Here is a 15,498-nt window from a genome sequence, read left to right as displayed (position 1 = left end):
CTTTTTGTATCATTATGATTTTTCTGTATCTCTAGTATGAAGCTTATAGCTGTGTATTTTTCAAATTCAGTCTGGTATCTTTGTCTTTTAATTAGCACTCATAATCACACTTCATCAAATTTTGGTATTTTGAGATTTAAGTTACATTTTCTTTGTGCTTCCTGTTCTTACTGTCTGATAAGTATCTTTTACTCTCTCTTCTGCTGTATATTTTTATATTATTACATTTTTTTTCTTAGACATATCTGATACCTCAAATTTTAACTTTATTCTAAAGTGTGAATATACCAATAAAACTAAATAATATTTTAAATAATTAATATTAATATTAACCAATATTAAATTATTATTTTACATTATTGATATCTCTGAGTATCTAAGCAGTAACAAGACTGATTCTATTTGCAGAAGTGAAAAATGTAGTCACATGTGTTTATTTTTCAATAGATAGTCTCTTCTAATAGTTATTACCACAAAGTATGATCTGCTTATATTAAGAAAGAGACAAAATATTGTTGGGTAATTAACATATTGTATACAGTCCTTACACAACTGATCTGGTTCTCTAGTGCATTTAAAAGTCTTATAGCTCAGAGTATGGATGAAGTATCAGATGAAAATATTTTGCCTAATACTTGGAGCTGCTAGAAAGAAAAAATTGAGTAGTAAATATCATTATAAAAAGTATTAAATTATTTTAATTGAATTAATTGATTTTAATTGAATTAAGTGGTTCATGAATATGTAGCCTGATACACCTTACAAATATCACTGTCAAGTTTTTAAAAATTATATTATTTAAATTTTTTATTTCTCAGTTTCCTTGAAATTTTGTTGATTCTACCATTTACTGAAACATGCATGTTGAATTCTTTTACTATGATTTTGGATTTTTCTATTTCTTCTTGTATTACTGGCCTCTTTATACTGTCTCTGTTATCAGGTGTATACAATTTTTTAAAAGTACATATTTCTGGGGAACTCAACTTTTTATTTTTATTAAAGAGACCATCTTAATCTTTGGTAAGGTTCTTTGACTTAAATCCTGTTTTGTCTGACATTGACATAACTATAGCAGATTTATTTTGATTAATATATGCATACATATCATTTTTCATCTATTTACTTTCCACCTTTCTGTATCATTGAGCTTTGGTGTGGTGTATCTTATAAATAGTTTATAGTTAGATTGTTTATAAATCCAGTGTGACTTTCTTGTCTGTTCCTAGAACACGGAATCTGTCTATAATTATTAAAACTATTGATATATTGGATTTAAATATTCTGGGGTACTTTCTGTTTTTTCCTGCCTAATCCATTTTTCATTTTTCAATTATGTTGAATCATTATTTTTGTTTATTCCATTTTTTAAATCAATCTTATGTTTTGAAATGTGAGAACTTAAAAAATGTGAATATGCTTAGAAAAATGAAGTGTACCTTCAACTTTCGAAGCATGTATATGAAATAACAGAGAGGCTATACATGCTTTCAGTAAAAACACTCTCATGGTTACATTTAACCTCATAGTCCAGTCTTATTTTTTGATCATTTAAAAAATTGTAGTCATTTGCTTAAGTTGTTATAAAAATGAATGGAAACTTCAGGTGGTACTTAGTATATCTTAATAGTTCAGAGGCTTTACAATGAAAGTTTCATGTTTTAGTGGATTAAAAGCTTCTTTTCTTATAGCTGAGAAAATGGATATCAGCTGAAAATATTTCACCTGAATATAAAGTTTTAACCACAAAAATTCCATCTGAAATTAAGAATCTTGCAAGTTCTAGAAAACTGTTTTTGACAGTTTGACTATGATATGTGTATGTGTGGATCTCATTGAGTGTGCTTTACTTTCGTTTTGTTGAGCTTCTTTATGTGAGGATTAATGTTTTTCATAATATTGGGGAAGTTAATGATCATTGTTTCTTCACAAATTCTTTCTCTCCTTTTCTCTCCTTTTCCCATTATACATATATTGATACTCTTGTTTCCACTAATCTCTGAGGCTCTGTTCATTTTTCATTCTTTTTTCTTTCTCATCCTCAGACTGTATAATCTCAATTTACCTCTGCTCAGTTTCACTGATTCTCTGCCTTTTTAACCCTTTTGATTCTCTCTTTCCATTTCAGTTATTGTTCTTTAAATTCCAGAATTTTTAAAATTCTTTTAAAAGGTTTCTATCATGTTATTGATATTATCTGATGGTGAGATATAATTTCTGTACTTTCCTTTAATTCTTTAGACATAGTTTCCTTTAGTTATTGGAACATATTTTTAAAAGCTTGTTTAAAATCTTTGTCTAGTAAGTTTAGTGTCTGGGCTTCCTCATTGAGAGTTTCTGTTGACTACTTTTATTCTGTTCTGTGTACTGGCCACTCTCTTGTTTCTTTGCATGTCTCATATATTTTTTTGATTGAAGACTAGCCACTTTAAATATAACATGCAACTATGGAAATCAGATTACTCCTCTTCCCCGGAGTTTGTTTTTTTTATTTATTTGATTGTTTAGTAAGTTTATTGGACTAGACTGTAAAGGCTGTATTCTTCATTGTATGTGGCCACTGAAGTCTCTGCACAGTTAGCTTAGTAGTCAGATAATGATTGGACAGAGATTTTCTTAAGTGTAATGAAATCTCTCTGCCCCTGTTGAGAGGCTTCTGTTATTTTAATGACTCTGTCAATTGTAATAGTTGATTATCTTGGAAATTTAGATGGAAAATCATACTAAGTTTATAGTACAGTGTTGTTAATTATAAGCACAATGTTTTACAGCAGATATCTAGAACATTTTTATCTTGCATACCTGAAACTATACTTACTGAACAGCAACTTTTCATTTCCCCCTTCTTCCAGCGCATGGCAACCACCATTCTACTCTTTGGTTAGGAGTTTGGCTACTTTAATACCTCATATAAGTGGAATCCTGCAGTATTTGTTCTTCTGTGACAGGCTTATTTCACATAACATAATGTTTGAGAGGTTCACCTATGTTGTCACTTATAACAGGATTTCCTTTTTTTTTTTTTTTTTTTTTTGCTGCACCACATGGCATGTGGGATCTGGCATGCGGCATCTTAGTTCCCTGACCAGGGATTGAACCCACGCCCCCTGCAGTGGAAGCACAGAGTCTTAACCAATGGACCGCCAGGGAAGTCCCATGGATATCCTTCTTTTTAAAGAGTGAATAATATTCCATTTTATGTATGTACCACACTTTCTTTACCCATTCACCACTGATGGATGTTTAGGCTGCTTCCCCATCTTGGCTATTGTGAATAACGCTGCAATGAACATGAGAGAACAAATATCTTACTGATCCTGATTTCAGTTCCTCTGGATATTATACGGAAAAGTAGGATTGCTGGATTGTATGGTAGTTATTAATTTTTTGAGGTACCTCTGTACCATTTTCCATAGTGGCTATACCCTTGTACATTCCCACCATCAGTGTACATCCTCACTACCATTTATCTTTCGTTTTTTTGATCATAGCCGTCCAAACAAGTGTGAGGTGATATCTCATTTTGGTTTATTTGCATTTCCCTGATGATTAGTGATGTTGAGCACCTTCTTAAATACCTATTGGTCATTTTTATCTCTTCTCTGGAAAAATATCTATTCAGGTCCTTTTCCCATTTTTTAATCAGGTTGTTTTATTGTTGTTTAGTTTTAGGAGTTTCTTATATATATTTTGGAATTAACCCCTTATTACATATGTGGTTTGCAAATATTTTTCCCATGCCATACATTGACTTTTCACTCTTTTTATCATTTACCTTGCTGTGCAGAGCTTTTTAGTTTGGTTCCACTTGTTGATTTTTGCTTTTGTTGCCTGTATTTTTGATATCATATCCAAGAAATCATTGCCAAGACCAACATCATAAAGCTTTTCTCCTGTGGTTTCTTCTAGGAGTTTTATAGGTTTTGGTTTTACATTTAAGTTTTTAATCCATTTTGAGTTTATTTTTTTGGTACGGGTCCAATTTCATCTTTTTCTTGTGGATTTACAGTTTTCCCAACATCATTTCTTAAAGAGACTATCCTTTCCCCATTGTGTATTATTGGCACCTTAGTCACTGATCAGTTAACTATATGTGCATGAGTTTATTTTTTAGCTATTTTTTTCTATTGGCCTGTGTGTCTGCTGTTATGCCAGTATCAGCTGTTTTAATTACCATAGCTTTGTAATGTGTTTTGAAGTCAGGAAATATGATCAAGATTGTTCTGGCTATTCAGGATACTTACCCTTCCACGTGAATTTTAGGATTGTTTTTCTGTTTCTGTTTTATAAATGCCATTGGGATTTTGATAGGGATTGCATTGAATCTGTAGATCTCTTTGGGTAGAATGGCCATTTTAACAATATTAAGTCTTCTGATCCATAAAAACGAGATGTATTTTCATTTATTTGTGTTTTCTTTATTTCACCAATATTTTTTATATTTTAATGTGCAAGCCTTTCACCTTCGTAGCTAAGCTTATTCCTAAGGATGTTATTCCTTTTGATGCTAATGTAAATGGGATTGTTTCTTAATTTCCTTTTCAGATTGTGCATTGTTAGTGTATGGAAATACCACTGATTTTTGTATGTTGATTTTGAATCCTACAACTTTACTGAATTTGTTTACTACCCCCAAAGTTTTTTGTGGCGTTCGTGTCATCTGTGAATATAGTTTTACTTCTTCCTTTCTGATTTGGATGCCTTTTATATATCTTCATTGCCTAATTGCTCTGGCTAGGACTTCCACTACTGAGTTGATTGGCATGGCAAGAATGGACATTCTTGCCATGCTCTTAATCTCTGAGGAAAAGCTTTTAGTTTTTCACCATTGAGTCTGATGTTAGCTTTGGGCTTTTCCCTTATGGCATCCATTATGTTGAAATTTTCTTCTGTTACTGGTTTGCTGAGTGTTTTTTTTTTTAAAGTAACAAGTTAAGTAAGTTTTTAAATTATTTATTTATTTATTTATTTTATTTATGGCTGTGTTGGGTCTTCGTTTCTGTGCGAGGGCTTTCCCCAGTTGCGGCAAGTGGGGGCCACTCTTCATCATGGTGCGTGGACCTCTCACTATCGCGGCCTCTCTTGTTGCGGAGCACAGGCTCCAGACGCGCAGGCTCAGTAGTTGTGGCTCACGGGCCCAGTTGCTCCGTGGCATGTGGGATCCTCCCAGACCAGGGCTCGAACCCGTGTCCCCTGCATTGGCAGGCAGACTCTCAACCACTGCACCACCAGGGAAGCCCTGCTGAGTGTTTTTATCATGCAAGATTGCAGAATTTTTTTCAAATTTTTTTTTGTATCTGATAATCACATGATTTTTTTTTTGAGGCTGGCTAACACAATGACTATATAACAATTTGCTAATTTTTTATTGAGGTAAAATTGGTATATAACATTATATGTTTCAGGTGTACAACATTGTGATTCAACATCTGTGTTCATTACCAAGTGATAGTTACCAAAAGTCTAGTTACCTGCCATCACCATACACTTGACTCCCTTCAGACATTTCACCCACACCTCATCCCCCTTCCCCTCTGATAACTACCATCTGTTCTCTGTGTCTGTGAAATTACTTTTGTTTTTATTTGTTCATTTGTTTGTTTTAGATTCCACATATCAGTGAAATCATATGATTTTTGTTTATCACCTCTGACATATTTCATTTAACATAGTACCCTCAAGGTCTATATTGTGGCACATAGCAAGATCTCATTCTTTTTTATGGCTGAGTAGTATTCCATTGTCTATATAAACCACATATTCTGTATCCATCTATCCATTGATGGACATTTAGGTTGTTTCCATATCTTTGCTATTGTAAATGGTGCTATGAACATCAGGGTGCATATATCTTTTCATATAGTGATTTTTGTATTCTTCAGATAAACACCCAGAGGTGGAATGGCTGTTTCATATGGTAGTTTTATTTTTAATTTTTTTGAGGAACATCCATACTTTTTCCCATAGTGGCTGTACCAATTTACATTACCACCAATACTGCCCAAGGATTCCCTTTTCTCCATATCCTTACCAGCACTTGTTATTTCTTGTCTTTTAGTAATTGCTATACTAAGAAGTGTGAGGTGGTATCTCATTTTGGTTTTGGTTCGCATTTCCCTCCCGTTTAGTGAAATTGAGCATCTTTTCATGTATCTGTTGGCCATCTATATGTCATCTTTGGAAAAATGTCTATAGAGACCCTCTGTTCATTTCTTAATCATATTGTTTGTTTGTTTTGCTACTGAGTTGAATGAGTTCTTTATATATTTTGGATATTAACCCTTTTCAGATAAGTAATTTGCATATATTTTCTCCCATTCATTAAGTTGCCTTTTCATTTTGTTGATGGTTTTCTTCGCTGTGCAGGGGCTTTTTAGTTTGATGTAGTCCCACTTGTTTATTTTTTGCTTTTGTTGCCTTTGCTTTGGGTTTCAAATCCAAAAAATCTTCACCAAGACTGATGTCAGGGAGCTTACCACCTATCTTTTCTTCTAGGAGCTTTATGTTTTCAGTTTAATGTTCATGTCTTTAGTCTATTTTGAGTTAATTTTTTGTGTATGTTGTAAGAAAGTGGTTCAGTTTCATTTTCTTGCGTGTGTCTGTCCAGTTTTCTCAACACCATTTATTGAAGAAATTGTCCTTTCCCCACAGTATATTCCTGGCTGGTTTATAATAAATTAATTGACTATATATGTGTGGGTTTATTTCTGGGCGCTCTGTTCTGATCCATTGATCTGTGTGTCTGTTTTTATGTCAGTTCCATACTGTTTTCATTACTATTGCTTTTTTAAAAATTTTCTAAAAGTATTTATTTATTTATTTATTTATTTATTTATTTATTGGCTGTGTCGGGTCTTAGTTGCAGCATGCAGGATCTTCATTGAGGCATGCGGTATCTTTCGTTGTGGAGCGTGGGCTTCTTTCTAGTTGTGACATGTGGGTTTTCTCTCTCTGGTTGTGGCACGTGGGTTCCAGGGCACGTGGGCTCTGTAGTTGTGGCACGTGGGCTCCAGAGCACATGGGCTCTGTAGTTGTGGCATGCAGACTCTGTAGTTGAGGTGCGCGAGCTCAGTAGTTGTGGCGTGTGGGCTTAGTTGCCCTGCGGCACGTGGGATCTTAGTTCCCCTACCAGGGATTGAACCCGTGTCTCTTGCATTGGAAGGAGGATTCTTTACCACTGTAGTACCAGGGAGGTCCCCTACTATTGCTTTTCAATACAGTTTGAAATCAGGAAGCAGAATGTGTCCAGCTTTATTCTTTCTCAAGATTGATTTGGCTATAAATAGTCTTTTGTGGTTCCCTACAAATTTTAGGATTGTTTGTTCTATTTCTGTGAATATGCCATTGGAAATTTGATAAGGATTTCATTGAACCTGATGATTGTTTTCAGTAGTATGAATGCTTGAACAATATTAGTTCTTTCATTCATCAGGGCGGAATATCTTTTCATTTATTTGTGTCTTATTCAGTTTCTTTCATCAGTGTCTTATAGTTTTCAGTGTGCAGATATTTCACCTCCTTGGTTAAATTTATTCATAGGTAATTTATTCTTTTTTATGGCTTTTTATTGAAATATAATTGGTTAATATATAACATTAATTTCAGGTATACAACATAATGATTTTTTTAATTTAAATTTTTTTATTGAATTATAGTTGATTTACAATGTTAGTTTCTGGTGTACAGCAAAGTGATTCAGATATATATATATATGTATATGTGTATACACACATACACATATATTCTTTTCTTTTTTAATCTATTTTATTTATTTATTTTTGACTGTGTTGGGTCTTCATTGCTGCGCACGGGCTTTCTCTAGTTGCTGTGAGTGGGGGCTGCTCTTCATTACGGTGCACGGGCTTCTCATTGCGGTGGCTTCTCTTGTTACAGAGCACGGGCTCTAGACGCATGGGCTTCAGTAGTTGCAGCACACAAGCTCGGTAGTTGTGGCTCACAGACTCTAGAGCACAGTTCAGTAGTTGTGGCACGTGGGTTTAGTTACTTCACAGCATGTGGCATCTTCCCAGACCAGGGCTCAAACCCATGTCCCCTGCACTGGCAGGTGGATTCTCAACCACTGCGCCACCAGGGAAGCCCCACACATGTATCCTTTTTCAGATTCTTTTCCATTATAGGTTATTATAAGATACTGAACATAGTTCCTTGTGCTATACAGTTAGCCCTTTTTAATCTATTTTATATATAGTAATGTGTATCTACTAATCCCAAATTCCAAATTTATCTCTCCCTGCCTTTTCTCTTTGTTAACCATAAGTTTGTTTTCCATGTCTGTGAGTCTATTTCTGTTTTATAAATAAGTTCATTTGTATCATTTTAAAAGATTACACAAATAAGTGAGATCATATGATATTTGTCTTTCTCTGTCTGACTTACTTCACTTAGTATGATAATCAGTAGGTCCATCCATGTTGCTACAAATGGCATTATTTCATTCTTTTCTTATGACTAATATTCCATTGTGTGTGTGTGTGTGTGTATACATATATACACACCACCTCTTTATCCATTCTGTCGATGGACATTTAGGTTGCTTCCATGTCTTGGCTATTGTAAATAGTGCTGGTGTGAACATTGGGGTCCATGTATCTTTTTGAATTAGAGTTTTTGTCTCTTCCAGATATATGCCCAGGAGTGTGATTGCTAGATCATATGGTAACTCTATTTTTAGTTTTTCAAGGTACCTGCAGACTGTTCTCCATAGTGGCTTTACCAATTTACATTCCCACCAGCAGTGTAGGAGGGTTCCCTTTTCTCCACACCCTCTCCAGCATTTATTATTTGTAGACTTTTTGATGATGGCCACTTTGACTGATGTGAGGTGATACCTCATTGTAGTTTTGATTTGCATTTCTCTAGTAATTAGCAGTGTTGAATATCTTTTTCTGTGTGTGATGGCCATCTGTATAACTTCTTTGAAGAAATGTCTATTTAGGTCTTCTGCCCTTTTTTGATTAGCTTGTTTGGTTTTTTGATATTAAGCTATATGAGCTGTTTATATATTTTGGAAATTAATCCTGTGTTGCTTGCATCGTTTGCAAATATTTTCTCCCATCCTGTAGGCTGTGTTGTCATTTGGTTTATGGTTTCCTTTACTATGCAAAGACTTTCAAGTTTAATTAGGTCCCATTTGTTTATTTTTGCTTTTATTTCCATTACTGTAGAAGACAGATCCAGAAAAATATTGCTGCAATTTATGTCAAAGAGTGTTCTGCCCATGATTTCCTCTAGGAGTTTTATAAATAGTATCCAGTCTTACATTTAGGTCTCTAACCACATAATGATATTTGTGTATATTGTGAAATGATCACCACAATATGTCTACTTACCATCCATCACCATGCATAGTTAGAAAACTTTTTTTCTTGTGGTGAGGGCTTTAAAGATCTACTCTCTTAGCAAACTTTCAAATATTCAATACAGTATTTTAATTATAGTCATCATGCTGTACATTATGTTGTGGTTTTGATTTGCATTTCTCTAATAATTAGTGATGTTGAGACTCTTTTCATGTACCTTTTGGCCATCTGTATATCTTTTTAGGAAAAATATCTATTCAGATCCTCTGCCCATTTTTTAATCAGATTAGATTTTGTTGTTTTGCTATTGAGCTGTATGAGTTTTTCACATATATTACATATTAACCCCTTATCAGATACATGATTTGCAAATATTTTCTCTCATTTGATAAGTTGCCCTTTTGTTTTGTTGTTGGATTTTTGCTTTGCCAGAGCGTTCCAGTTCGATGTAGTCCTACTTGTTTATATTTGCTTTTTTTGCCTTTGATTTTATTGTCAAACCCCAAAAATCATTTCCAAGACCAATGTCAAGGAGCTTACTGCCTATGTTCTCTTCTAGGAGTTTTATCATTTTAGGTCTTACATCAAGTTTTGAGTTAATTGTGTATGGTGTAAGATGGTAGTCAATTTCATTCTTTTGCACATGGCTTTCCAGTTTTCCCAGCATCATTTATTGAAGAGACTGTCCTTTTCCCATTGTATATTCTTGGTTCCTTTGTCATAAATTAATTGACCATATATGTGTGGGTTTGTTCTAATTTCCCTTTTGGCTTGCTTTTGATTCACTGGTTGTTTAAAAGTGTGTATTTAGATTCCACATCTTTGTGAATTCTCTAGGTTTTTTTGCTATTAATTTCTGTCTTTTTAATATTTATTTATTTATTTGGCTGCCCTGTATCTTAGTTGTGGCACGCAAGATCTTTGTTGCTGCGTGCGAGATCTTTGTTGCGGTATGTGGAACCTTTTTTTTGCGGCATGTGGGATCTTTTTAGTTGTGGCATGTGGGATCTTTTTAGTTGCGGCATGCAGGATCTTTTAGTTGCGGTACACAGGATCTTCATTGTGGCATGTGAGATTTTCGTCACGGCATGCAGACTCTTAGTTGCAGCCTGCGAGATCTAGTTCCCTGACCAGGGATTGAACCCAGGCCCCCTGCATTGGGTGCACTGAATCCTAATCACTGGACCACCAGGGACCTCCCTTTGCTATTAATTTGTGGTGTCATTCCATTGTGGTAGGAAAATATACTTGAAGATTTCAGTCTTCTTAGATTTGTTAAGACTTCTTTTTGACCTAACATGTAATCTATCCTAGAGATGGTTCTGTGTGCACTTGAGAATAATGTGTATTCTGCTGCTGGGTGAAATGTATGTACGTTTGTTGGACTATAGTGGTGTTGAAATCCTCAACAACTTTATAGGGTTGTTTTCCAGAGACTTTTTTTGTTCCTTTTTTGGGGTCATATTTCCCTGTTTCTTGTTGTTCCTTGACACCTGTGTTGCTATCTGCATATTTGAAAAAACTATTTCCTCTCCTTCTCTTTACAGACTGGCTTTCTATTGTTTATTTTCTTGACTGATTTTCTTTATTTATTTGTTATTCAGGTATGATTAACATATAAGACTTCTGTTTCCTTTTTTTTCACCCTTTTACACCCCCCCAGCTTTATTGAGATAGAATCGACATGTAACATTTTGTAAGTTTAAGGAATAAAACATGATAATCATACACACATATATTGCAAAATAATTACCACAATAAGGTTAGTTAACACATCATCTGAAATATTTTTGTGGTAAGAACATTTAAGATCTACTCTTTTAATAACTTTCAAGTATGTAATACACTGTCATTAACTATAGTCACCAGGCTGTACATTAGCTCCTCAGAACTTATTTATCTTATACCTGGAAATGTGTACCCTTTGGCCAATATCTTCCCATTTCCCCCACTTACAAGCCCATGGTAACCACCATTTTACTCTTGGTTTCTGTGAGTTTGGTTTCTATGATGTTAATATGGGCTTGTCATATAGCCTTTATTATGTTGAGGGAAGTTCCTTCTATGCTTAATTTGTTGAGAACTTTTCTTGTAGTGTTCTTATCTGGCTTTGGTATCAGGGTAATGCTGACCTCATAAAATGAATTAGGGAGTGTTTTCTCATCTTCAGTTTTTGGAAAACTTTTTGCAGGGTTGGTATTAATTCTTCTCTAAATGTTTCATAGAATTCACCAGTAAACCATCTAACCCTGGGTTTTTCTTTGATGGGAGGTTTTTATTACTGATTCAGTCTCCTTAGTATTAATTGGTTTGTTCAGATTTTCTGTTTCTCCATGATTCAGTGTTGATAGACTGTATGTTTCTTGGAATTTATCCGTTTCTTCTTGATTATCCAATGTTGGTGTACAGTTTTTATAGTATTCTCTTATCCTTTTTATTTCTGTGGTATCCATTATAATTTCTCCTCTTTGATTTTTTATTTTATTTGCTTGAGTCTTTGTTTTATTATTTCTCAGTTTAAAGGTTTCTCAATTTTGTTTAACTTTAAAAAAAACAGCTCTTACTTTATTGATTTTTGTATTATTCTTCTAGTCTCTATTTCTGCTTTGATATTTATTTCCTTTCTTCTGATAACTTTGAGCTTGGATTTTTTTCTTCTTTTTCTAGTACTTAGTTGTAAAGTTAGGTTGTTTGTTTGAGATCCTTTTTCTAAATATAGATGTTTATTGCTTTAAACTTTCTTCTTAGAACTGCTTTTGATTCATGACCATAAGTTTTGGCATGTTGTTTTTGTTTTCATTTTTTTCAAGATAATTTTTTATTTTATCTCCATTTGTTCTTTGACCCACTGGTTATTTGAGAGTGTATTGTTTGATTTGCTCTTACCTGTGAATTTTCCAGTTTTTCTCCTGTTATTGATTTCTTTTCTGCAACCATTGGGTTCAGAAAACATACTTGGTATGATTTCAGTGTTCTTAAATTTGCTAAGATTTGTTTTGTTACCTATCATATGATCTACTCTGGAGAATGTTCTGTGTGTTCTTGAAAAGCATGTGTATTATGCTGCTGCTATTGGTGGAATGTTTTGTATATGTCTGTTAGAGCTCATTGGTCTAACGTATAGTTCAAATTCAATGTTTCCTTATTGATTTTCTGTCTAGATGATCTATCCATTGTTGAAAGTGGTGTATTGAAGTCCCCTACTTCTACAGAAGTATTTTCTCTTTTTTCCCTTCAGATCTGTTAGTATTGCTTAACATGTTTAGGTGCTCTGATGTTGGGAGCATTTATATTTATTGTTTTATTTTCTTGATGAATTGACCCCTTTATCATCATATAATTACCTTCTTTGTCTCTTGTTACAGTTTTTGACTTAAAGTCTATTTTGTCTGATATGAGTATATCTATACCTGCTCCCTTTTGGTTTCCATGTTGCATAGAATGTCTTCTTCATCTTTTCACTTTGAGCCTATGTGTCCTTAAAGATGAAGTGAGTCTCATGGAGGCAGCATGTAGTTGAATCTTGTTTTTTTATTTATCCACTCATCCACTTTGAACATTTTGATTAGTGAATTTATTCCATTTACATTTAAAATATTTATCGAGAGGTAAGGACTTGCTAATGTGTCTTATTGTTTTCTGGTTATTTTGTATTTCCCATGTTCTTTTCTTCCTCTCTTGCTGTCTCCCTTTGTGAATTAATGATTGTCTGTAGTGGTACACTTTGATTCCCTTTTCTTTATTTTTTATGTATCAGCTGTAGGATTTTGCTTGTCATTTTCATGAGGCTTACATAAAACATATTGTAGGTATAACAATCTTTTTAAACTGATAATGTCTTAGCTTTGATTACATATAGAAATGCTACCCTTCTACTACCCCCCAATATTTTATGTTTTTGATGTAACAGTTTACCTCTTTTTGTATTGTATATCCATTATCAAATTACTGTAACTATACTTATTTTTTATAATTTTGTCATTTAGCTTTCATACTAGAGCTGAGTGATTAACACACCACCATGTTACAGTATTAGAGTTTTCTGAGTTTGCCTATATATCTATCTTTATTAGTGTGTATTATATTTTCATATGTTCATGTGTTACTAATTAGCATTCTTTCATTTCATGTTGAATAACTTTTTTTTAGCATTTCTAATGTAATGCAAGTCTAGTGATGATTGACTTCCTCAGCTTTTGTTTGTCTGTGACAGTCTGTCCTTCAGTTTTGACAGATACCTTTACCAGTTAAAATATTCTTGGTTGCAAGTTTTTTTTTTTTTTCAGAACTTTGAATATATTATCCCACTATCTTCTGGCCCACAAGGCTTCTGCTGTGAAATCCACAGATAGCCTTATGAGGACTCCCTTGTATATGAGGAATTTTTTTTTTCTATTGCTGGTTTTAAAATTCTCTCTTTGTCTTTGATTTTAGACAGTTTTATTATAATGTCTTGGAAATGATCATTTGGGGTTGAAATTTTGGGGTGACTTATTAGGTCATTAACCTGGATGTCCAAATCTCTCTCCAGATGGGAAGTTCTCAAGCATTACTTTTAAATAAGCTTTCTACACCTTCTCCCACTCTTCTCCTGAAATTCCAATAATGCATAGATTCTTTTAATGGTATACCATAGTTCAGGTAGGCTTTCTTCACTTTCTTATTCTTTTGTTGTTGTTGTTTTCCTTTTACTGGATAATTTAAAATAATCCATCTTCTACTTCACAGATTTTTTTCTTTAGCTTGATCCATTCTGATGTTGATGCTCTTTATTACATCTTTCATTTCATTGATTGTATTCTTCAGCTCCAGAATTTCTGTTTGATTCTCTACTATGTTTTCTGTCACTCTGTTAAACTTCTTATTTTGTTCATGTGTTGTTTTCCTGATTTTATTGGATTGTCTGTCTGTGTTTTCTTCTGGCTCACTGAGATTCCTTAAAAATTTTTTTGAATTATCCTTCAAGCTAAGTGTAGATATTCATTTCTTTGGGGTTGGTTACTAGAGAATTATTTGTTTCTTTGATGGCGTCATGTTTCCTTGATTTTTCATGTACCTTGGCATCTTGCTTTCCTGGCTTTGCATTTGAATAAGCAGGCACCTCCTTCAGTCTTTACTTATTGGCTTATATTGGCTTAATGAGAGACATACCTTCATATGTCCAATCTGCTTGATATCCTGGGGCTTTCTCAGGCTTTTTCTAGGGATGTGCCTGCTCCACACTTCTTGTCACATTTTTAGGGAGGGGGAATTCTTAAGATTATATGCCTTCTCTCAGTCCTACAAAGCCAGGCTATGTGCTGACACCCTCCTGTTTGTTTACTTTCCCTAGAGTGGTGCTGAATAATAAAATTTTATGTGCTTCCTCCCAATCTGGCAGAATTGAGGAAGCTTTCTGAACATGCTCACTATCTACAAAGGCTCAATCTTGCTCCCACTGAGTGTACACAAAGTGATCCAGCCATGTGGTGTGTGTGTGTGTGTGTGTGTGTGTGTGTGTGTGAGGTGCACTTAGTGTTGATGGTGCCCACGGCAACATGAGGGTATCCACAGGTGAGGCTTTCCCAGTGGCTTGTGGATGGGCTTCCTGATGATTCCACAAAGTGGTTAGTAGGATTAACATCGCTTTGATGCCTCCAAGAGTCCTGGATGCTGTTCTCCAAGCGCCTCCCTACCTTCTAGTTTTTAAGGACACCTCACCTTTCTGGATAGGGTAAGAAAGAAGTTGGGCTCTTTGGCAGCATTCTGAATAGCTGGGAAAGCCAGTCACTCACTCACATGCTCTCACTTTCTGCCATGGGAGAAATCATAGGCCAAGAAAGTCTCTCTTGGAACTGAGCTTTGCTTCCTTGGAGTGATGCAGTTAAAGAGAAACTAGTCTTCTTATTCTCTTTATTTCATCAAATCTTGGATTTTTGTTGTTGTAGTGGCTCCAACACTGTGCCAGAACTTCTCTGCTGTACTCCCAGACTTCCACAAAGGCACTTTCATCTGTGGGTAATTGTAAAAATTAGTGTCCTTTGGGGAGAAGAGGGTAGAAAAGTCTTACTTTGCCATTTTGATGATATCACTCCTCTGTTTTCTTATTGATATTTTGTTTGGATGTTCTATCCATTATTGAAAGTGGGTATTGAAATCCACTGTTATTATGTTGCTGTCTCTTTTTCCAATCAGTTGT

At 34.4% G+C, this 15,498-nt stretch overlaps 1 protein-coding gene across 2 annotated transcripts in view; it reads left to right on the top strand.

Annotated features, from left to right (window-relative positions):
* CCDC7 (coiled-coil domain containing 7) overlaps positions 1–15,498 on the top strand; it is a 324,264-nt gene that overhangs the window by 139,584 nt on the left and 169,182 nt on the right. The window lies entirely within an intron of this gene.

This window comes from Balaenoptera borealis (assembly GCF_965194805.1).
Source record: "Balaenoptera borealis genome assembly, chromosome: 3".
NCBI classification, from domain to species: Eukaryota; Metazoa; Chordata; class Mammalia; order Artiodactyla; family Balaenopteridae; genus Balaenoptera; species Balaenoptera borealis.
Note: the sequence above shows the minus strand (reverse complement) of the source record. Positions and strands in the feature narration are given on the sequence as shown.